Below are 23,501 nucleotides of genomic sequence, written 5' to 3' on the forward strand. Positions count from 1 at the left end.
TTTGTAATAACCAGTTAATAAATAAATTACTTCAGATCTTGGAAATAAAGGTTAATATGAGTAGTGAATAACTATCCTATTTTTTACATTCTGCAAAAACAGCTAGTTGAAGAGAGGTTGAAAGAGAATTGCAAAAATCACGCAAGCTCACAGGCGGGCCTCAAACAGGCAAATAATGAAAGGATCTCGGAACGCACAACTGGTCGGTGTTTGTCAGTGAAAAAAGATAGTCTGCAGGGGAATCGGAACTCGCGCATTTAACGTCAAGCCACAGGTTACAGGTAAGATCCCTTGATAAACCCTAAAAAACAACAATAAAACGATTTTCATGAATCACCACTAAGCCATTTGCTAAGATTTCCCCCATTTTGACATGTGGACCTGTTGTCACTCTTACCCTGACGGTTGTCGATACTTCCAGACACATATTCTGAAGACACTAGCATCATCAAGCCTAATCCTTCTTTTACCCGATACCGTTCATCCCGACACTGAACTAAGTGATGTGTAGTCAGGATGGCCGAGTGGTCTAAGGCGCTGTGTTTATGTCGCAGTCTCCCCTGGAGGCATGGGTTCAAAACCCACTTCTGACAAACCTTTAGCGCCTGCATGTAATGCTGCTTTGTAATAACCAATTGATGAACAAACTACTTCAGATAATGGAAATAACAGTTAGTATGAGTAGTGAATAACTATCCTATTTTTGACATTCTGCAAAATCAGCTAGTTGATGAGAGATTGAAAGACAATTGCAAGAATCACGCAAGCTCACAGGCGGGCCACATACAGAGAAATAACAAAAGGATCTCGGAATGCACAACTGGTCGGTGTTTGTCAGTGAAAAAAGATAATCTGCAGGGGAATCGGAACTCGCCGCATTTAAAGTCAAGCCACAGGTTACAGGTAAGATCCCTTGATAAACCCTAAAAAATAAAAAATAAATGATTCTTATGAATCACCACTAAGCCATTTGCTAAGATTTCCCCCATTTTGACATGTGGACCTGTTGGCACTCTTACCCTGACGGTTGTCGATACTTCCAGACACATATTCTGAAGACACTAGCACCAGCAAGCCTAATCCTACTTTTACCAGATAATGTTCATCCCTATACCCAACTACATGTTTTTGTAGTCAGGATGGCTGAGCGGTCTAAGGCGCTGTGTTTAGGTCGCAGTCTCCCCTGGAGGCGTGGGTTCGAGTTCCACTTCTAAGAAACACTTAGTTCCTGCATTTAATGCTGCTTTGTAATAACCAGTTAATAAATAAATTACTTCAGATCATGGAAATAAAGGTTAATATGAGTAGTGAATAACTATCCTATTTTTTACATTCTGCAAAAACAGCTAGTTGAAGAGAGGTTGAAAGAGAATTGCAAAAATCACGCAAGCTCACAGGCGGGCCTCAAACAGGCAAATAATGAAAGGATCTCGGAACGCACAACTGGTCGGTGTTTGTCAGTGAAAAAAGATAGTCTGCAGGGGAATCGGAACTCGCGCATTTAATGTCAAGCCACAGGTTACAGGTAAGATCCCTTGATAAACCCTAAAAAACAACAATAAAACGATTTTCATGAATCACCACTAAGCCATTTGCTAAGATTTCCCCCATTTTGACATGTGGACCTGTTGTCACTCTTACCCTGACGGTTGTCGATACTTCCAGACACATATTCTGAAGACACTAGCATCATCAAGCCTAATCCTTCTTTTACCCGATACCGTTCATCCCGACACTGAACTAAGTGATGTGTAGTCAGGATGGCCGAGTGGTCTAAGGCGCTGTGTTTATGTCGCAGTCTCCCCTGGAGGCATGGGTTCAAAACCCACTTCTGACAAACCTTTAGCGCCTGCATGTAATGCTGCTTTGTAATAACCAATTGATGAACAAACTACTTCAGATAATGGAAATAACAGTTAGTATGAGTAGTGAATAACTATCCTATTTTTGACATTCTGCAAAATCAGCTAGTTGATGAGAGATTGAAAGACAATTGCAAGAATCACGCAAGCTCACAGGCGGGCCACATACAGAGAAATAACAAAAGGATCTCGGAATGCACAACTGGTCGGTGTTTGTCAGTGAAAAAAGATAATCTGCAGGGGAATCGGAACTCGCCGCATTTAAAGTCAAGCCACAGGTTACAGGTAAGATCCCTTGATAAACCCTAAAAAATAAAAAATAAATGATTCTTATGAATCACCACTAAGCCATTTGCTAAGATTTCCCCCATTTTGACATGTGGACCTGTTGGCACTCTTACCCTGACGGTTGTCGATACTTCCAGACACATATTCTGAAGACACTAGCACCAGCAAGCCTAATCCTACTTTTACCAGATAATGTTCATCCCTATACCCAACTACATGTTTTTGTAGTCAGGATGGCTGAGCGGTCTAAGGCGCTGTGTTTAGGTCGCAGTTTCCCCTGGAGGCGTGGGTTCGAGTCCCACTTCTAAGAAACACTTAGCGCCTGCATTTAATGCTGCTTTGTAATAACCAGTTAATAAATAAATTACTTCAGATCTTGGAAATAAAGGTTAATATGAGTAGTGAATAACTATCCTATTTTTTACATTCTGCAAAAACAGCTAGTTGAAGAGAGGTTGAAAGAGAATTGCAAAAATCACGCAAGCTCACAGGCGGGCCTCAAACAGGCAAATAATGAAAGGATCTCGGAACGCACAACTGGTCGGTGTTTGTCAGTGAAAAAAGATAGTCTGCAGGGGAATCGGAACTCGCGCATTTAACGTCAAGCCACAGGTTACAGGTAAGATCCCTTGATAAACCCTAAAAAACAACAATAAAACGATTTTCATGAATCACCACTAAGCCATTTGCTAAGATTTCCCCCATTTTGACATGTGGACCTGTTGTCACTCTTACCCTGACGGTTGTCGATACTTCCAGACACATATTCTGAAGACACTAGCATCATCAAGCCTAATCCTTCTTTTACCCGATACCGTTCATCCCGACACAGAACTAAGTGATGTGTAGTCAGGATGGCCGAGTGGTCTAAGGCGCTGTGTTTAGGTCGCAGTCTCCCCTGGAGGCATGGGTTCAAAACCCACTTCTGACAAACATTTTGCGCCTGCATGTAATGCTGCTTTGTAATAACCAATTGATGAACAAATTACTTCAGATAATGGAAATAACAGTTAGTATGAGTAGTGAATAACTATCCTATTTTTGACATTCTGCAAAATCAGCTAGTTGATGAGAGATTGAAAGACAATTGCAAGAATCACGCAAGCTCACAGGCGGGACACAAACAGGCAAATAACGAAAGGATCTCGGAACGTACAACTCTTCGGTCTTTGTCAGTGAAAAAAGATAGTCTGCAGGGGAATCGGAACTCGCCGCATTTAACGTCAAGCCCAGGTTACAGGTAAGATCCCTTGATAAACCCTAAAAAACAACAATAAAACGATTTTCATGAATCACCACTAAGCCATTTGCTAAGATTTCCCCCATTTTGACATGTGGACCTGTTGGCACTCTTACCCTGACGGTTGTCGATACTTCCAGACACATATTCTGAAGACAGTAGCATCAGCAAGCCTAATCCTTCTTTTACCCGATACCGTTCATCTCCACACCCAACTAAGATGTGTGTAGTCAGGATGGCCGAGCGGTCTAAGGCGCTGTGTTTAGGTCGCAGTCTCCCCTGGAGGCGTGGGTTCTAATCCCACTTCTGACAAACCTTTAGCGCATGCGTGTAATGCTGCTTTGTAATAACCAATTGATGAACAAATTACTTCAGATAATGGAAATAACGGTTAGTATGTGTAGTGAATAACTATCCTATTCTTTACATTCTGCAAAAACAGCTAGTTGAAGAGAGGTTGAAAGAGAATTGCAAGAATCACGCAAGCTCACAGGTGGGCCACAAACAGGCAAATAACGAAAGGATCTCGGAACGCACAACTCTTCGGTCTTTGTCAGCGAAAAAAGATACTCTGCAGGAGAATCGGAACTCGCCGCATTTAAAGTCAAGCCACAGGTTACAGGTAAGATCCCTTGATAAACCCTAAAAAAAAAAAAAAACGATTCTTATCAATCACCACTAAGCCATTTGCTAAGATTTCCCCCATTTTGACATGTGGACCTGTTGGCACCCTTACCCTGACGGTTGTCGATACTTCCAGACACATATTCTGAAGACACTAGCACCAGCAAGCCTAATCCTACTTTTACCAGATACTGTTCATCCCGATACCCAACTACATGTTTTTGTAGTCAGGATGGCCGAGCGGTCTAAGGCGCTGTGTTTAGGTCGCAGTCTCCCCTGGAGGCGTGGGTTCGAATCCCACTTCTGACAAACCTTTAGCGCCTGCATGTCATGCTGCTTTGTAATAACCAGTTGATGAATAAATTACTTCAGATAATGGAAATAACAGTTAGTATGAGTAGTGAATAACTATCCTATTTTTTACATTCTGCAAAATCAGCTAGTTGATGAGAGATTGAAAGACAATTGCAAGAATCACGCAAGCTCACAGGCGGGCCACATACAGAAAAATAACAAAAGGATCTCGGAATGCACAACTGGTCGGCGTGTTTGTCAGTGAAAAAATATAATCTGCAGGGGAATCGGAACTCGCCGCATTTAAAGTCAAGCCGCAGGTTACAGGTAAGATCCCTTGATAAACCCTAAAAAATAAAAAATAAATGATTCTTATGAATCACCACTAAGCCATTTGCTAAGATTTCCCCCATTTTGACATGTGGACCTGTTGTCAGTCTTACCCTGACGGTTGTCGATACTTCCAGACACATATTCTGAAGACACTAGCATCATCAAGCCTAATCCTTCTTTTACCCGATACCGTTCATCCCGACACTGAACTAAGTGATGTGTAGTCAGGATGGCCGAGTGGTCTAAGGCGCTGTGTTTATGTCGCAGTCTCCCCTGGAGGCATGGGTTCAAAACCCACTTCTGACAAACCTTTAGCGCCTGCATGTAATGCTGCTTTGTAATAACCAATTGATGAACAAACTACTTCAGATAATGGAAATAACAGTTAGTATGAGTAGTGAATAACTATCCTATTTTTGACATTCTGCAAAATCAGCTAGTTGATGAGAGATTGAAAGACAATTGCAAGAATCACGCAAGCTCACAGGCGGGCCACATACAGAGAAATAACAAAAGGATCTCGGAATGCACAACTGGTCGGTGTTTGTCAGTGAAAAAAGATAATCTGCAGGGGAATCGGAACTCGCCGCATTTAAAGTCAAGCCACAGGTTACAGGTAAGATCCCTTGATAAACCCTAAAAAATAAAAAATAAATGATTCTTATGAATCACCACTAAGCCATTTGCTAAGATTTCCCCCATTTTGACATGTGGACCTGTTGGCACTCTTACCCTGACGGTTGTCGATACTTCCAGACACATATTCTGAAGACACTAGCACCAGCAAGCCTAATCCTACTTTTACCAGATAATGTTCATCCCTATACCCAACTACATGTTTTTGTAGTCAGGATGGCTGAGCGGTCTAAGGCGCTGTGTTTAGGTCGCAGTTTCCCCTGGAGGCGTGGGTTCGAGTCCCACTTCTAAGAAACACTTAGCGCCTGCATTTAATGCTGCTTTGTAATAACCAGTTAATAAATAAATTACTTCAGATCTTGGAAATAAAGGTTAATATGAGTAGTGAATAACTATCCTATTTTTTACATTCTGCAAAAACAGCTAGTTGAAGAGAGGTTGAAAGAGAATTGCAAAAATCACGCAAGCTCACAGGCGGGCCTCAAACAGGCAAATAATGAAAGGATCTCGGAACGCACAACTGGTCGGTGTTTGTCAGTGAAAAAAGATAGTCTGCAGGGGAATCGGAACTCGCGCATTTAACGTCAAGCCACAGGTTACAGGTAAGATCCCTTGATAAACCCTAAAAAACAACAATAAAACGATTTTCATGAATCACCACTAAGCCATTTGCTAAGATTTCCCCCATTTTGACATGTGGACCTGTTGTCACTCTTACCCTGACGGTTGTCGATACTTCCAGACACATATTCTGAAGACACTAGCATCATCAAGCCTAATCCTTCTTTTACCCGATACCGTTCATCCCGACACAGAACTAAGTGATGTGTAGTCAGGATGGCCGAGTGGTCTAAGGCGCTGTGTTTAGGTCGCAGTCTCCCCTGGAGGCATGGGTTCAAAACCCACTTCTGACAAACATTTTGCGCCTGCATGTAATGCTGCTTTGTAATAACCAATTGATGAACAAATTACTTCAGATAATGGAAATAACAGTTAGTATGAGTAGTGAATAACTATCCTATTTTTGACATTCTGCAAAATCAGCTAGTTGATGAGAGATTGAAAGACAATTGCAAGAATCACGCAAGCTCACAGGCGGGACACAAACAGGCAAATAACGAAAGGATCTCGGAACGTACAACTCTTCGGTCTTTGTCAGTGAAAAAAGATAGTCTGCAGGGGAATCGGAACTCGCCGCATTTAACGTCAAGCCCAGGTTACAGGTAAGATCCCTTGATAAACCCTAAAAAACAACAATAAAACGATTTTCATGAATCACCACTAAGCCATTTGCTAAGATTTCCCCCATTTTGACATGTGGACCTGTTGGCACTCTTACCCTGACGGTTGTCGATACTTCCAGACACATATTCTGAAGACAGTAGCATCAGCAAGCCTAATCCTTCTTTTACCCGATACCGTTCATCTCCACACCCAACTAAGATGTGTGTAGTCAGGATGGCCGAGCGGTCTAAGGCGCTGTGTTTAGGTCGCAGTCTCCCCTGGAGGCGTGGGTTCTAATCCCACTTCTGACAAACCTTTAGCGCATGCGTGTAATGCTGCTTTGTAATAACCAATTGATGAACAAATTACTTCAGATAATGGAAATAACGGTTAGTATGTGTAGTGAATAACTATCCTATTCTTTACATTCTGCAAAAACAGCTAGTTGAAGAGAGGTTGAAAGAGAATTGCAAGAATCACGCAAGCTCACAGGTGGGCCACAAACAGGCAAATAACGAAAGGATCTCGGAACGCACAACTCTTCGGTCTTTGTCAGCGAAAAAAGATACTCTGCAGGAGAATCGGAACTCGCCGCATTTAAAGTCAAGCCACAGGTTACAGGTAAGATCCCTTGATAAACCCTAAAAAAAAAAAAAAACGATTCTTATCAATCACCACTAAGCCATTTGCTAAGATTTCCCCCATTTTGACATGTGGACCTGTTGGCACCCTTACCCTGACGGTTGTCGATACTTCCAGACACATATTCTGAAGACACTAGCACCAGCAAGCCTAATCCTACTTTTACCAGATACTGTTCATCCCGATACCCAACTACATGTTTTTGTAGTCAGGATGGCCGAGCGGTCTAAGGCGCTGTGTTTAGGTCGCAGTCTCCCCTGGAGGCGTGGGTTCGAATCCCACTTCTGACAAACCTTTAGCGCCTGCATGTCATGCTGCTTTGTAATAACCAGTTGATGAATAAATTACTTCAGATAATGGAAATAACAGTTAGTATGAGTAGTGAATAACTATCCTATTTTTTACATTCTGCAAAATCAGCTAGTTGATGAGAGATTGAAAGACAATTGCAAGAATCACGCAAGCTCACAGGCGGGCCACATACAGAAAAATAACAAAAGGATCTCGGAATGCACAACTGGTCGGCGTGTTTGTCAGTGAAAAAATATAATCTGCAGGGGAATCGGAACTCGCCGCATTTAAAGTCAAGCCGCAGGTTACAGGTAAGATCCCTTGATAAACCCTAAAAAATAAAAAATAAATGATTCTTATGAATCACCACTAAGCCATTTGCTAAGATTTCCCCCATTTTGACATGTGGACCTGTTGTCAGTCTTACCCTGACGGTTGTCGATACTTCCAGACACATATTCTGAAGACACTAGCATCATCAAGCCTAATCCTTCTTTTACCCGATACCGTTCATCCCGACACTGAACTAAGTGATGTGTAGTCAGGATGGCCGAGTGGTCTAAGGCGCTGTGTTTATGTCGCAGTCTCCCCTGGAGGCATGGGTTCAAAACCCACTTCTGACAAACCTTTAGCGCCTGCATGTAATGCTGCTTTGTAATAACCAATTGATGAACAAACTACTTCAGATAATGGAAATAACAGTTAGTATGAGTAGTGAATAACTATCCTATTTTTGACATTCTGCAAAATCAGCTAGTTGATGAGAGATTGAAAGACAATTGCAAGAATCACGCAAGCTCACAGGCGGGCCACATACAGAGAAATAACAAAAGGATCTCGGAATGCACAACTGGTCGGTGTTTGTCAGTGAAAAAAGATAATCTGCAGGGGAATCGGAACTCGCCGCATTTAAAGTCAAGCCACAGGTTACAGGTAAGATCCCTTGATAAACCCTAAAAAATAAAAAATAAATGATTCTTATGAATCACCACTAAGCCATTTGCTAAGATTTCCCCCATTTTGACATGTGGACCTGTTGGCACTCTTACCCTGACGGTTGTCGATACTTCCAGACACATATTCTGAAGACACTAGCACCAGCAAGCCTAATCCTACTTTTACCAGATAATGTTCATCCCTATACCCAACTACATGTTTTTGTAGTCAGGATGGCTGAGCGGTCTAAGGCGCTGTGTTTAGGTCGCAGTTTCCCCTGGAGGCGTGGGTTCGAGTCCCACTTCTAAGAAACACTTAGCGCCTGCATTTAATGCTGCTTTGTAATAACCAGTTAATAAATAAATTACTTCAGATCTTGGAAATAAAGGTTAATATGAGTAGTGAATAACTATCCTATTTTTTACATTCTGCAAAAACAGCTAGTTGAAGAGAGGTTGAAAGAGAATTGCAAAAATCACGCAAGCTCACAGGCGGGCCTCAAACAGGCAAATAATGAAAGGATCTCGGAACGCACAACTGGTCGGTGTTTGTCAGTGAAAAAAGATAGTCTGCAGGGGAATCGGAACTCGCGCATTTAACGTCAAGCCACAGGTTACAGGTAAGATCCCTTGATAAACCCTAAAAAACAACAATAAAACGATTTTCATGAATCACCACTAAGCCATTTGCTAAGATTTCCCCCATTTTGACATGTGGACCTGTTGTCACTCTTACCCTGACGGTTGTCGATACTTCCAGACACATATTCTGAAGACACTAGCATCATCAAGCCTAATCCTTCTTTTACCCGATACCGTTCATCCCGACACAGAACTAAGTGATGTGTAGTCAGGATGGCCGAGTGGTCTAAGGCGCTGTGTTTAGGTCGCAGTCTCCCCTGGAGGCATGGGTTCAAAACCCACTTCTGACAAACCTTTTGCGCCTGCATGTAATGCTGCTTTGTAATAACCAATTGATGAACAAATTACTTCAGATAATGGAAATAACAGTTAGTATGAGTAGTGAATAACTATCCTATTTTTGACATTCTGCAAAATCAGCTAGTTGATGAGAGATTGAAAGAGAATTGCAAGAATCACGCAAGCTCACAGGTGGGCCACAAACAGGCAAATAACGAAAGGATCTTGGAACGCACAACTCTTCGGTGTTTGTCAGCGAAAAAAGATACTCTGCAGGAGAATCGGAACTCGCCGCATTTAAAGTCAAGCCACAGGTTACAGGTAAGATCCCTTGATAAACCCTAAAAAAAAAAAAAAACGATTCTTATCAATCACCACTAAGCCATTTGCTAAGATTTCCCCCATTTTGACATGTGGACCTGTTGGCACTCTTACCCTGACGGTTGTCGATACTTCCAGACACATATTCTGAAGACACTAGCACCAGCAAGCCTAATCCTACTTTTACCAGATACTGTTCATCCCGATACCCAACTACATGTTTTTGTAGTCAGGATGGCCGAGCGGTCTAAGGCGCTGTGTTTAGGTCGCAGTCTCCCCTGGAGGCGTGGGTTCGAATCCCACTTCTGACAAACCTTTAGCGCCTGCATGTCATGCTGCTTTGTAATAACCAGTTGATGAATAAATTACTTCAGATAATGGAAATAACAGTTAGTATGAGTAGTGAATAACTATCCTATTTTTTACATTCTGCAAAATCAGCTAGTTGATGAGAGATTGAAAGACAATTGCAAGAATCACACAAGCTCACAGGCGGGCCACATACAGAAAAATAACAAAAGGATCTCGGAATGCACAACTGGTCGGCGTGTTTGTCAGTGAAAAAATATAATCTGCAGGGGAATCGGAACTCGCCGCATTTAAAGTCAAGCCGCAGGTTACAGGTAAGATCCCTTGATAAACCCTAAAAAATAAAAAATAAATGATTCTTATGAATCACCACTAAGCCATTTGCTAAGATTTCCCCCATTTTGACATGTGGACCTGTTGGCACTCTTACCCTGACGGTTGTCGATACTTCCAGACACATATTCTGAAGACACTAGCACCAGCAAGCCTAATCCTACTTTTACCAGATACTGTTCATCCCGATACCCAACTACATGTTTTTGTAGTCAGGATGGCCGAGCGGTCTAAGGCGCTGTGTTTAGGTCGCAGTCTCCCCTGGAGGCGTGGGTTCGAATCCCACTTCTGACAAACCTTTAGCGCCTGCATGTCATGCTGCTTTGTAATAACCAGTTGATGAATAAATTACTTCAGATAATGGAAATAACAGTTAGTATGAGTAGTGAATAACTATCCTATTTTTTACATTCTGCAAAATCAGCTAGTTGATGAGAGATTGAAAGACAATTGCAAGAATCACGCAAGCTCACAGGCGGGCCACATACAGAAAAAGAACAAAAGGATCTCGGAATGCACAACTGGTCGGCGTGTTTGTCAGTGAAAAAATATAATCTGCAGGGGAATCGGAACTCGTCGCATTTAAAGTCAAGCCGCAGGTTACAGGTAAGATCCCTTGATAAACCCTAAAAAATAAAAAATAAATGATTCTTATGAATCACCACTAAGCCATTTGCTAAGATTTCCCCCATTTTGACATGTGGACCTGTTGGCACTCTTACCCTGACGGTTGTCGATACTTCCAGACACATATTCTGAAGACACTAGCACCAGCAAGCCTAATCCTACTTTTACCAGATACTGTTCATCCCGATACCCAACTACATGTTTTTGTAGTCAGGATGGCCGAGCGGTCTAAGGCGCTGTGTTTAGGTCGCAGTCTCCCCTGGAGGCGTGGGTTCGAATCCCACTTCTGACAAACCTTTAGCGCCTGCATGTCATGCTGCTTTGTAATAACCAGTTGATGAATAAATTACTTCAGATAATGGAAATAACAGTTAGTATGAGTAGTGAATAACTATCCTATTTTTTACATTCTGCAAAATCAGCTAGTTGATGAGAGATTGAAAGACAATTGCAAGAATCACGCAAGCTCACAGGCGGGCCACATACAGAAAAAGAACAAAAGGATCTCGGAATGCACAACTGGTCGGCGTGTTTGTCAGTGAAAAAATATAATCTGCAGGGGAATCGGAACTCGTCGCATTTAAAGTCAAGCCGCAGGTTACAGGTAAGATCCCTTGATAAACCCTAAAAAATAAAAAATAAATGATTCTTATGAATCACCACTAAGCCATTTGCTAAGATTTCCCCCATTTTGACATGTGGACCTGTTGGCACTCTTACCCTGACGGTTGTCGATACTTCCAGACACATATTCTGAAGACACTAGCATCATCAAGCCTAATCCTTCTTTTACCCGATACCGTTCATCCCGACACTGAACTAAGTGATGTGTAGTCAGGATGGCCGAGTGGTCTAAGGCGCTGTGTTTAGGTCGCAGTCTCCCCTGGAGGCATGGGTTCAAAACCCACTTCTGACAAACCTTTAGCGCATGCATGTAATGCTGCTTTGTAATAACCAATTGATGAACAAATTACTTCAGATAATGGAAATAACAGTTAGTATGAGTAGTGAATAACTATCCTATTTTTGACATTCTGCAAAATCAGCTAGTTGATGAGAGATTGAAAGACAATTGCAAGAATCACGCAAGCTCACAGGCGGGACACAAACAGGCAAATAACGAAAGGATCTCGGAACGTACAACTCTTCGGTCTTTGTCAGTGAAAAAAGATAGTCTGCAGGGGAATCGGAACTCGCGCATTTAACGTCAAGCCACAGGTTACAGGTAAGATCCCTTGATAAACCCTAAAAAATAAAAAATAAATGATTCTTATGAATCACCACTAAGCCATTTGCTAAGATTTCCCCCATTTTGACATGTGGACCTGTTGGCACTCTTACCCTGACGGTTGTCGATACTTCCAGACACATATTCTGAAGACACTAGCACCAGCAAGCCTAATCCTACTTTTACCAGATAATGTTCATCCCTATACCCAACTACATGTTTTTGTAGTCAGGATGGCTGAGTGGTCTAAGGCGCTGTGTTTAGGTCGCAGTTTCCCCTGGAGGCGTGGGTTCGAGTCCCACTTCTAAGAAACACTTAGCGCCTGCATTTAATGCTGCTTTGTAATAACCAGTTAATAAATAAATTACTTCAGATCTTGGAAATAAAGGTTAATATGAGTAGTGAATGAATATCCTATTTTTTACATTCTGCAAAAACAGCTAGTTGAAGAGAGGTTGAAAGAGAATTGCAAAAATCACGCAAGCTCACAGGCGGGCCTCAAACAGGCAAATAATGAAAGGATCTCGGAACGCACAACTGGTCGGTGTTTGTCAGTGAAAAAAGATAGTCTGCAGGGGAATCGGAACTCGCGCATTTAATGTCAAGCCACAGGTTACAGGTAAGATCCCTTGATAAACCCTAAAAAACAACAATAAAACGATTTTCATGAATCACCACTAAGCCATTTGCTAAGATTTCCCCCATTTTGACATGTGGACCTGTTGTCACTCTTACCCTGACGGTTGTCGATACTTCCAGACACATATTCTGAAGACACTAGCATCATCAAGCCTAATCCTTCTTTTACCCGATACCGTTCATCCCGACACAGAACTAAGTGATGTGTAGTCAGGATGGCCGAGTGGTCTAAGGCGCTGTGTTTAGGTCGCAGTCTCCCCTGGAGGCATGGGTTCAAAACCCACTTCTGACAAACCTTTAGCGCCTGCATGTAATGCTGCTTTGTAATAACCAATTGATGAACAAATTACTTCAGATAATGGAAATAACAGTTAGTATGAGTAGTGAATAACTATCCTATTTTTGACATTCTGCAAAATCAGCTAGTTGATGAGAGATTGAAAGACAATTGCAAGAATCACGCAAGCTCACAGGCGGGACACAAACAGGCAAATAACGAAAGGATCTCGGAACGTACAACTCTTCGGTCTTTGTCAGTGAAAAAAGATAGTCTGCAGGGGAATCGGAACTCGCCGCATTTAACGTCAAGCCCAGGTTACAGGTAAGATCCCTTGATAAACCCTAAAAAACAACAATAAAACGATTTTCATGAATCACCACTAAGCCATTTGCTAAGATTTCCCCCATTTTGACATGTGGACCTGTTGGCACTCTTACCCTGACGGTTGTCGATACTTCCAGACACATATTCTGAAGACACTAGCATCAGCAAGCCTAATCCTTCTTTTACCCGATACCGTTCATCTCCACACCCAACTAAGTTGTGTGTAGTCAGGATGGCCGAGCGGTCTAAGGCGCTGTGTTTAGGTCGCAGTCTCACCTGGAGGCGTGGGTTCTAATCCCACTTCTGACAAACCTTTAGCGCATGCGTGTAATGCTGCTTTGTAATAACCACTTGATGAACAAATTACTTCAGATAATGGAAATAACGGTTAGTATGTGTAGTGAATAACTATCCTATTCTTTACATTCTGCAAAAACAGCTAGTTGAAGAGAGGTTGAAAGAGAATTGCAAGAATCACGCAAGCTCACAGGTGGGCCACAAACAGGCAAATAACGAAAGGATCTCGGAACGCACAACTCTTCGGTCTTTGTCAGCGAAAAAAGATACTCTGCAGGAGAATCGGAACTCGCCGCATTTAAAGTCAAGCCACAGGTTACAGGTAAGATCCCTTGATAAACCCTAAAAAAAAAAAAAAACGATTCTTATCAATCACCACTAAGCCATTTGCTAAGATTTCCCCCATTTTGACATGTGGACCTGTTGGCACTCTTACCCTGACGGTTGTCGATACTTCCAGACACATATTCTGAAGACACTAGCACCAGCAAGCCTAATCCTACTTTTACCAGATACTGTTCATCCCGATACCCAACTACATGTTTTTGTAGTCAGGATGGCCGAGCGGTCTAAGGCGCTGTGTTTAGGTCGCAGTCTCCCCTGGAGGCGTGGGTTTGAATCCCACTTCTGACAAACCTTTAGCGCCTGCATGTCATGCTGCTTTGTAATAACCAGTTGATGAATAAATTACTTCAGATAATGGAAATAACAGTTAGTATGAGTAGTGAATAACTATCCTATTTTTTACATTCTGCAAAATCAGCTAGTTGATGAGAGATTGAAAGACAATTGCAAGAATCACGCAAGCTCACAGGCGGGCCACATACAGAAAAATAACAAAAGGATCTCGGAATGCACAACTGGTCGGCGTGTTTGTCAGTGAAAAAATATAATCTGCAGGGGAATCGGAACTCGCCGCATTTAAAGTCAAGCCGCAGGTTACAGGTAAGATCCCTTGATAAACCCTAAAAAATAAAAAATAAATGATTCTTATGAATCACCACTAAGCCATTTGCTAAGATTTCCCCCATTTTGACATGTGGACCTGTTGGCACTCTTACCCTGACGGTTGTCGATACTTCCAGACACATATTCTGAAGACACTAGCACCAGCAAGCCTAATCCTACTTTTACCAGATACTGTTCATCCCGATACCCAACTACATGTTTTTGTAGTCAGGATGGCCGAGCGGTCTAAGGCGCTGTGTTTAGGTCGCAGTCTCCCCTGTAGGCGTGGGTTCGAGTTCCACTTCTAAGAAACACTTAGTTCCTGCATTTAATGCTGCTTTGTAATAACCAGTTAATAAATAAATTACTTCAGATCATGGAAATAAAGGTTAATATGAGTAGTGAATAACTATCCTATTTTTGACATTCTGCAAAATCAGCTAGTTGATGAGAGATTGAAAGACAATTGCAAGAATCACGCAAGCTCACAGGCGGGACACAAACAGGCAAATAACGAAAGGATCTCGGAACGTACAACTCTTCGGTCTTTGTCAGTGAAAAAAGATAGTCTGCAGGGGAATCGGAACTCGCGCATTTAACGTCAAGCCACAGGTTACAGGTAAGATCCCTTGATAAACCCTAAAAAACAACAATAAAACGATTTTCATGAATCACCACTAAGCCATTTGCTAAGATTTCCCCCATTTTGACATGTGGACCTGTTGGCACTCTTACCCTGACGGTTGTCGATACTTCCAGACACATATTCTGAAGACACTAGCATCAGCAAGCCTAATCCTTCTTTTACCCGATACCGTTCATCTCCACACCCAACTAAGTGGTGTGTAGTCAGGATGGCCGAGCGGTCTAAGGCGCTGTGTTTAGGTTGCAGTCTCCCCTGGAGGCGTGGGTTCTAATCCCACTTCTGACAAACCTTTAGCGCCTGCATGTCATGCTGCTTTGTAATAACCAGTTGATGAACAAATTACTTCAGATAATGGAAATAACGGTTAGTATGTGTAGTGAATAACTATCCTATTTTTTACATTCTGCAAAATCAGCTAGTTGATGAGAGATTGAAAGACAATTGCAAGAATCACGCAAGCTCACAGGCGGGCCACATACAGAAAAATAACAAAAGGATCTCGGAATGCACAACTGGTCGGCGTGTTTGTCAGTGAAAAAATATAATCTGCAGGGGAATCGGAACTCGTCGCATTTAAAGTCAAGCCGCAGGTTACAGGTAAGATCCCTTGATAAACCCTAAAAAATAAAAAATAAATGATTCTTATGAATCACCACTAAGCCATTTGCTAAGATTTCCCCCATTTTGACATGTGGACCTGTTGGCACTCTTACCCTGACGGTTGTCGATACTTCCAGACACATATTCTGAAGACACTAGCACCAGCAAGCCTAATCCTACTTTTACCAGATACTGTTCATCCCTATACCCAACTACATGTTTTTGTAGTCAGGATGGCTGAGCGGTCTAAGTCGCTGTGTTTAGGTCGCAGTCTCCCCTGGAGGCGTGGGTTCGAGTTCCACTTCTAAGAAACACTTAGTTCCTGCATTTAATGCTGCTTTGTAATAACCAGTTAATAAATAAATTACTTCAGATCATGAAAATAAAGGTTAATATGAGTAGTGAATAACTATCCTATTTTTTACATTCTGCAAAAACAGCTAGTTGAAGAGAGGTTGAAAGAGAATTGCAAAAATCACGCAAGCTCACAGGCGGGCCTCAAACAGGCAAATAATGAAAGGATCTCGGAACGCACAACTGGTCGGTGTTTGTCAGTGAAAAAAGATAGTCTGCAGGGGAATCGGAACTCGCGCATTTAACGTCAAGCCACAGGTTACAGGTAAGATCCCTTGATAAACCCTAAAAAACAACAATAAAACGATTTTCATGAATCACCACTAAGCCATTTGCTAAGATTTCCCCCATTTTGACATGTGGACCTGTTGTCACTCTTACCCTGACGGTTGTCGATACTTCCAGACACATATTCTGAAGACACTAGCATCATCAAGCCTAATCCTTCTTTTACCCGATACCGTTCATCCCGACACTGAACTAAGTGATGTGTAGTCAGGATGGCCGAGTGGTCTAAGGCGCTGTGTTTAGGTCGCAGTCTCCCCTGGAGGCATGGGTTCAAAACCCACTTCTGACAAACTTTTAGCGCCTGCATGTAATGCTGCTTTGTAATAACCAATTGATGAACAAATTACTTCAGATAATGGAAATAACAGTTAGTATGAGTAGTGAATAACTATCCTATTTTTGACATTCTGCAAAATCAGCTAGTTGATGAGAGATTGAAAGACAATTGCAAGAATCACGCAAGCTCACAGGCGGGACACAAACAGGCAAATAACGAAAGGATCTCGGAACGTACAACTCTTCGGTCTTTGTCAGTGAAAAAAGATAGTCTGCAGGGGAATCGGAACTCGCCGCATTTAACGTCAAGCCCAGGTTACAGGTAAGATCCCTTGATAAACCGTAAAAAACAACAATAAAATGATTTTCATGAATCACCACTAAGCCATTTGCTAAGATTTCCCCCATTTTGACATGTGGACCTGTTGGCACTCTTACCCTGACGGTTGTCGATACTTCCAGACACATATTCTGAAGACACTAGCATCAGCAAGCCTAATCCTTCTTTTACCCGATACCGTTCATCCCCACACCCAACTAAGTTGTGTGTAGTCAGGATGGCCGAGCGGTCTAAGGCGCTGTGTTTAGGTCGCAGTCTCCCCTGGAGGCGTGGGTTCTAATCCCACTTCTGACAAACCTTTAGCGCATGCGTGTAATGCTGCTTTGTAATAACCAATTGATGAACAAATTACTTCAGATAATGGAAATAACGGTTAGTATGTGTAGTGAATAACTATCCTATTCTTTACATTCTGCAAAAACAGCTAGTTGAAGAGAGGTTGAAAGAGAATTGCAAGAATCACGCAAGCTCACAGGTGGGCCACAAACAGGCAAATAACGAAAGGATCTCGGAACGCACAACTCTTCGGTCTTTGTCAGCGAAAAAAGATACTCTGCAGGAGAATCGGAACTCGCCGCATTTAAAGTCAAGCCACAGGTTACAGGTAAGATCCCTTGATAAACCCTAAAAATAAAAATAAAAAGATTCTTATCAATCACCACTAAGCCATTTACTAAGATTTCCCCCATTTTGACATGTGGACCTGTTGGCACTCTTACCCTGACGGTTGTCGATACTTCCAGACACATATTCTGAAGACACTAGCACCAGCAAGCCTAATCCTACTTTTACCAGATACTGTTCATCCCGATACCCAACTAAATGTTTTTGTAGTCAGGATGGCCGAGCGGTCTAAGGCGCTGTGTTTAGGTCGCAGTCTCCCCTGGAGGCGTGGGTTCGAATCCCACTTCTGACAAACCTTTAGCGCCTGCATGTCATGCTGCTTTGTAATAACCAGTTGATGAATAAATTACTTCAGATAATGGAAATAACAGTTAGTATGAGTAGTGAATAACTATCCTATTTTTTACATTCTGCAAAATCAGCTAGTTGATGAGAGATTGAAAGACAATTGCAAGAATCACGCAAGCTCACAGGCGGGCCACATACAGAAAAATAACAAAAGGATCTCGGAATGCACAACTGGTCGGCGTGTTTGTCAGTGAAAAAATATAATCTGCAGGGGAATCGGAACTCGCCGCATTTAAAGTCAAGCCGCAGGTTACAGGTAAGATCCCTTGATAAACCCTAAAAAATAAAAAATAAATGATTCTTATGAATCACCACTAAGCCATTTGCTAAGATTTCCCCCATTTTGACATGTGGACCTGTTGGCACTCTTACCCTGACGGTTGTCGATACTTCCAGACACATATTCTGAAGACACTAGCACCAGCAAGCCTAATCCTACTTTTACCAGATACTGTTCATCCCTATACCCAACTACATGTTTTCGTAGTCAGGATGGCTGAGCGGTCTAAGTCGCTGTGTTTAGGTCGCAGTCTCCCCTGGAGGCGTGGGTTCGAGTTCCACTTCTAAGAAACACTTAGTTCCTGCATTTAATGCTGCTTTGTAATAACCAGTTAATAAATAAATTACTTCAGATCATGGAAATAAAGGTTAATATGAGTAGTGAATAACTATCCTATTTTTTACATTCTGCAAAAACAGCTAGTTGAAGAGAGGTTGAAAGAGAATTGCAAAAATCACGCAAGCTCACAGGCGGGCCTCAAACAGGCAAATAATGAAAGGATCTCGGAACGCACAACTGGTCGGTGTTTGTCAGTGAAAAAAGATAGTCTGCAGGGGAATCGGAACTCGCGCATTTAACGTCAAGCCACAGGTTACAGGTAAGATCCCTTGATAAACCCTAAAAAACAACAATAAAACGATTTTCATGAATCACCACTAAGCCATTTGCTAAGATTTCCCCCATTTTGACATGTGGACCTGTTGGCACTCTTACCCTGACGGTTGTCGATACTTCCAGACACATATTCTGAAGACACTAGCATCAGCAAGCCTAATCCTTCTTTTACCCGATACCGTTCATCCCCACACCCAACTAAGTTGTGTGTAGTCAGGATGGCCGAGCGGTCTAAGGCGCTGTGTTTAGGTCGCAGTCTCCCCTGGAGGCGTGGGTTCTAATCCCACTTCTGACAAACCTTTAGCGCATGCGTGTAATGCTGCTTTGTAATAACCAATTGATGAACAAATTACTTCAGATAATGGAAATAACGGTTAGTATGTGTAGTGAATAACTATCCTATTCTTTACATTCTGCAAAAACAGCTAGTTGAAGAGAGGTTGAAAGAGAATTGCAAGAATCACGCAAGCTCACAGGTGGGCCACAAACAGGCAAATAACGAAAGGATCTCGGAACGCACAACTCTTCGGTCTTTGTCAGCGAAAAAAGATACTCTGCAGGAGAATCGGAACTCGCCGCATTTAAAGTCAAGCCACAGGTTACAGGTAAGATCCCTTGATAAACCCTAAAAATAAAAATAAAAAGATTCTTATCAATCACCACTAAGCCATTTACTAAGATTTCCCCCATTTTGACATGTGGACCTGTTGGCACTCTTACCCTGACGGTTGTCGATACTTCCAGACACATATTCTGAAGACACTAGCACCAGCAAGCCTAATCCTACTTTTACCAGATACTGTTCATCCCGATACCCAACTAAATGTTTTTGTAGTCAGGATGGCCGAGCGGTCTAAGGCGCTGTGTTTAGGTCGCAGTCTCCCCTGGAGGCGTGGGTTCGAATCCCACTTCTGACAAACCTTTAGCGCCTGCATGTCATGCTGCTTTGTAATAACCAGTTGATGAATAAATTACTTCAGATAATGGAAATAACAGTTAGTATGAGTAGTGAATAACTATCCTATTTTTTACATTCTGCAAAATCAGCTAGTTGATGAGAGATTGAAAGACAATTGCAAGAATCACGCAAGCTCACAGGCGGGCCACATACAGAAAAATAACAAAAGGATCTCGGAATGCACAACTGGTCGGCGTGTTTGTCAGTGAAAAAATATAATCTGCAGGGGAATCGGAACTCGCCGCATTTAAAGTCAAGCCGCAGGTTACAGGTAAGATCCCTTGATAAACCCTAAAAAATGAAAAATAAATGATTCTTATGAATCACCACTAAGCCATTTGCTAAGACTTCCCCCATTTTGACATGTGGACCTGTTGGCACTCTTACCCTGACGGTTGTCGATACTTCCAGACACATATTCTGAAGACACTAGCACCAGCAAGCCTAATCCTACTTTTACCAGATACTGTTCATCCCTATACCCAACTACATGTTTTCGTAGTCAGGATGGCTGAGCGGTCTAAGTCGCTGTGTTTAGGTCGCAGTCTCCCCTGGAGGCGTGGGTTCGAGTTCCACTTCTAAGAAACACTTAGTTCCTGCATTTAATGCTGCTTTGTAATAACCAGTTAATAAATAAATTACTTCAGATCATGGAAATAAAGGTTAATATGAGTAGTGAATAACTATCCTATTTTTTACATTCTGCAAAAACAGCTAGTTGAAGAGAGGTTGAAAGAGAATTGCAAAAATCACGCAAGCTCACAGGCGGGCCTCAAACAGGCAAATAATGAAAGGATCTCGGAACGCACAACTGGTCGGTGTTTGTCAGTGAAAAAAGATAGTCTGCAGGGGAATCGGAACTCGCGCATTTAACGTCAAGCCACAGGTTACAGGTAAGATCCCTTGATAAACCCTAAAAAACAACAATAAAACGATTTTCATGAATCACCACTAAGCCATTTGCTAAGATTTCCCCCATTTTGACATGTGGACCTGTTGGCACTCTTACCCTGACGGTTGTCGATACTTCCAGACACATATTCTGAAGACACTAGCATCAGCAAGCCTAATCCTTCTTTTACCCGATACCGTTCATCCCCACACCCAACTAAGTTGTGTGTAGTCAGGATGGCCGAGCGGTCTAAGGCGCTGTGTTTAGGTCGCAGTCTCCCCTGGAGGCGTGGGTTCTAATCCCACTTCTGACAAACCTTTAGCGCATGCGTGTAATGCTGCTTTGTAATAACCAATTGATGAACAAATTACTTCAGATAATGGAAATAACGGTTAGTATGTGTAGTGAATAACTATCCTATTCTTTACATTCTGCAAAAACAGCTAGTTGAAGAGAGGTTGAAAGAGAATTGCAAGAATCACGCAAGCTCACAGGTGGGCCACAAACAGGCAAATAACGAAAGGATCTCGGAACGCACAACTCTTCGGTCTTTGTCAGCGAAAAAAGATACTCTGCAGGAGAATCGGAACTCGCCGCATTTAACGTCAAGCCACAGGTTACAGGTAAGATCCCTTGATAAACCCTAAAAAACAACAATAAAACGATTTTCATGAATCACCACTAAGCCATTTGCTAAGATTTCCCCCATTTTGACATGTGGACCTGTTGGCACTCTTACCCTGACGGTTGTCGATACTTCCAGACACATATTCTGAAGACACTAGCATCAGCAAGCCTAATCCTTCTTTTACCCGATACCGTTCATCCCCACACCCAACTAAGTTGTGTGTAGTCAGGATGGCCGAGCGGTCTAAGGCGCTGTGTTTAGGTCGCAGTCTCCCCTGGAGGCGTGGGTTCGAATCCCACTTCTGACAAACCTTTAGCGCCTGCATGTCATGCTGCTTTGTAATAACCAGTTGATGAATAAATTACTTCAGATAATGGAAATAACAGTTAGTATGAGTAGTGAATAACTATCCTATTTTTTACATTCTGCAAAATCAGCTAGTTGATGAGAGATTGAAAGACAATTGCAAGAATCACGCAAGCTCACAGGCGGGCCACATACAGAAAAATAACAAAAGGATCTCGGAATGCACAACTGGTCGGCGTGTTTGTCAGTGAAAAAATATAATCTGCAGGGGAATCGGAACTCGCCGCATTTAAAGTCAAGCCGCAGGTTACAGGTAAGATCCCTTGATAAACCCTAAAAAATAAAAAATAAATGATTCTTATGAATCACCACTAAGCCATTTGCTAAGATTTCCCCCATTTTGACATGTGGACCTGTTGGCACTCTTACCCTGACGGTTGTCGATACTTCCAGACACATATTCTGAAGACACTAGCACCAGCAAGCCTAATCCTACTTTTACCAGATACTGTTCATCACTATACCCAACTACATGTTTTCGTAGTCAGGATGGCTGAGCGGTCTAAGTCGCTGTGTTTAGGTCGCAGTCTCCCCTGGAGGCGTGGGTTTGAGTTCCACTTCTAAGAAACACTTAGTTCCTGCATTTAATGCTGCTTTGTAATAACCAGTTAATAAATAAATTACTTCAGATCATGGAAATAAAGGTTAATATGAGTAGTGAATAACTATCCTATTTTTTACATTCTGCAAAAACAGCTAGTTGAAGAGAGGTTGAAAGAGAATTGCAAAAATCACGCAAGCTCACAGGCGGGCCTCAAACAGGCAAATAATGAAAGGATCTCGGAACGCACAACTGGTCGGTGTTTGTCAGTGAAAAAAGATAGTCTGCAGGGGAATCGGAACTCGCGCATTTAACGTCAAGCCACAGGTTACAGGTAAGATCCCTTGATAAACCCTAAAAAACAACAATAAAACGATTTTCATGAATCACCACTAAGCCATTTGCTAAGATTTCCCCCATTTTGACATGTGGACCTGTTGGCACTCTTACCCTGACGGTTGTCGATACTTCCAGACACATATTCTGAAGACACCAGCATCAGCAAGCCTAATCCTTCTTTTACCCGATACCGTTCATCCCCACACCCAACTAAGTTGTGTGTAGTCAGGATGGCCGAGCGGTCTAAGGCGCTGTGTTTAGGTCGCAGTCTACCCTGGAGGCGTGGGTTCTAATCCCACTTCTGACAAACCTTTAGCGCATGCGTGTAATGCTGCTTTGTAATAACCAATTGATGAACAAATTACTTCAGATAATGGAAATAACGGTTAGTATGTGTAGTGAATAACTATCCTATTCTTTACATTCTGCAAAAACAGCTAGTTGAAGAGAGGTTGAAAGAGAATTGCAAGAATCACGCAAGCTCACAGGTGGGCCACAAACAGGCAAATAACGAAAGGATCTCGGAACGCACAACTCTTCGGTCTTTGTCAGCGAAAAAAGATACTCTGCAGGAGAATCGGAACTCGCCGCATTTAAAGTCAAGCCACAGGTTACAGGTAAGATCCCTTGATAAACCCTAAAAAAAAAAAAAAAAAGATTCTTATCAATCACCACTAAGCCATTTACTAAGATTTCCCCCATTTTGACATGTGGACCTGTTGGCACTCTTACCCTGACGGTTGTCGATACTTCCAGACACATATTCTGAAGACACTAGCACCAGCAAGCCTAATCCTACTTTTACCAGAT

Source organism: Coregonus lavaretus (assembly GCF_964263955.1).
Source record: "Coregonus lavaretus genome assembly, chromosome: 38".
Taxonomy (NCBI): Eukaryota; Metazoa; Chordata; class Actinopteri; order Salmoniformes; family Salmonidae; genus Coregonus; species Coregonus lavaretus.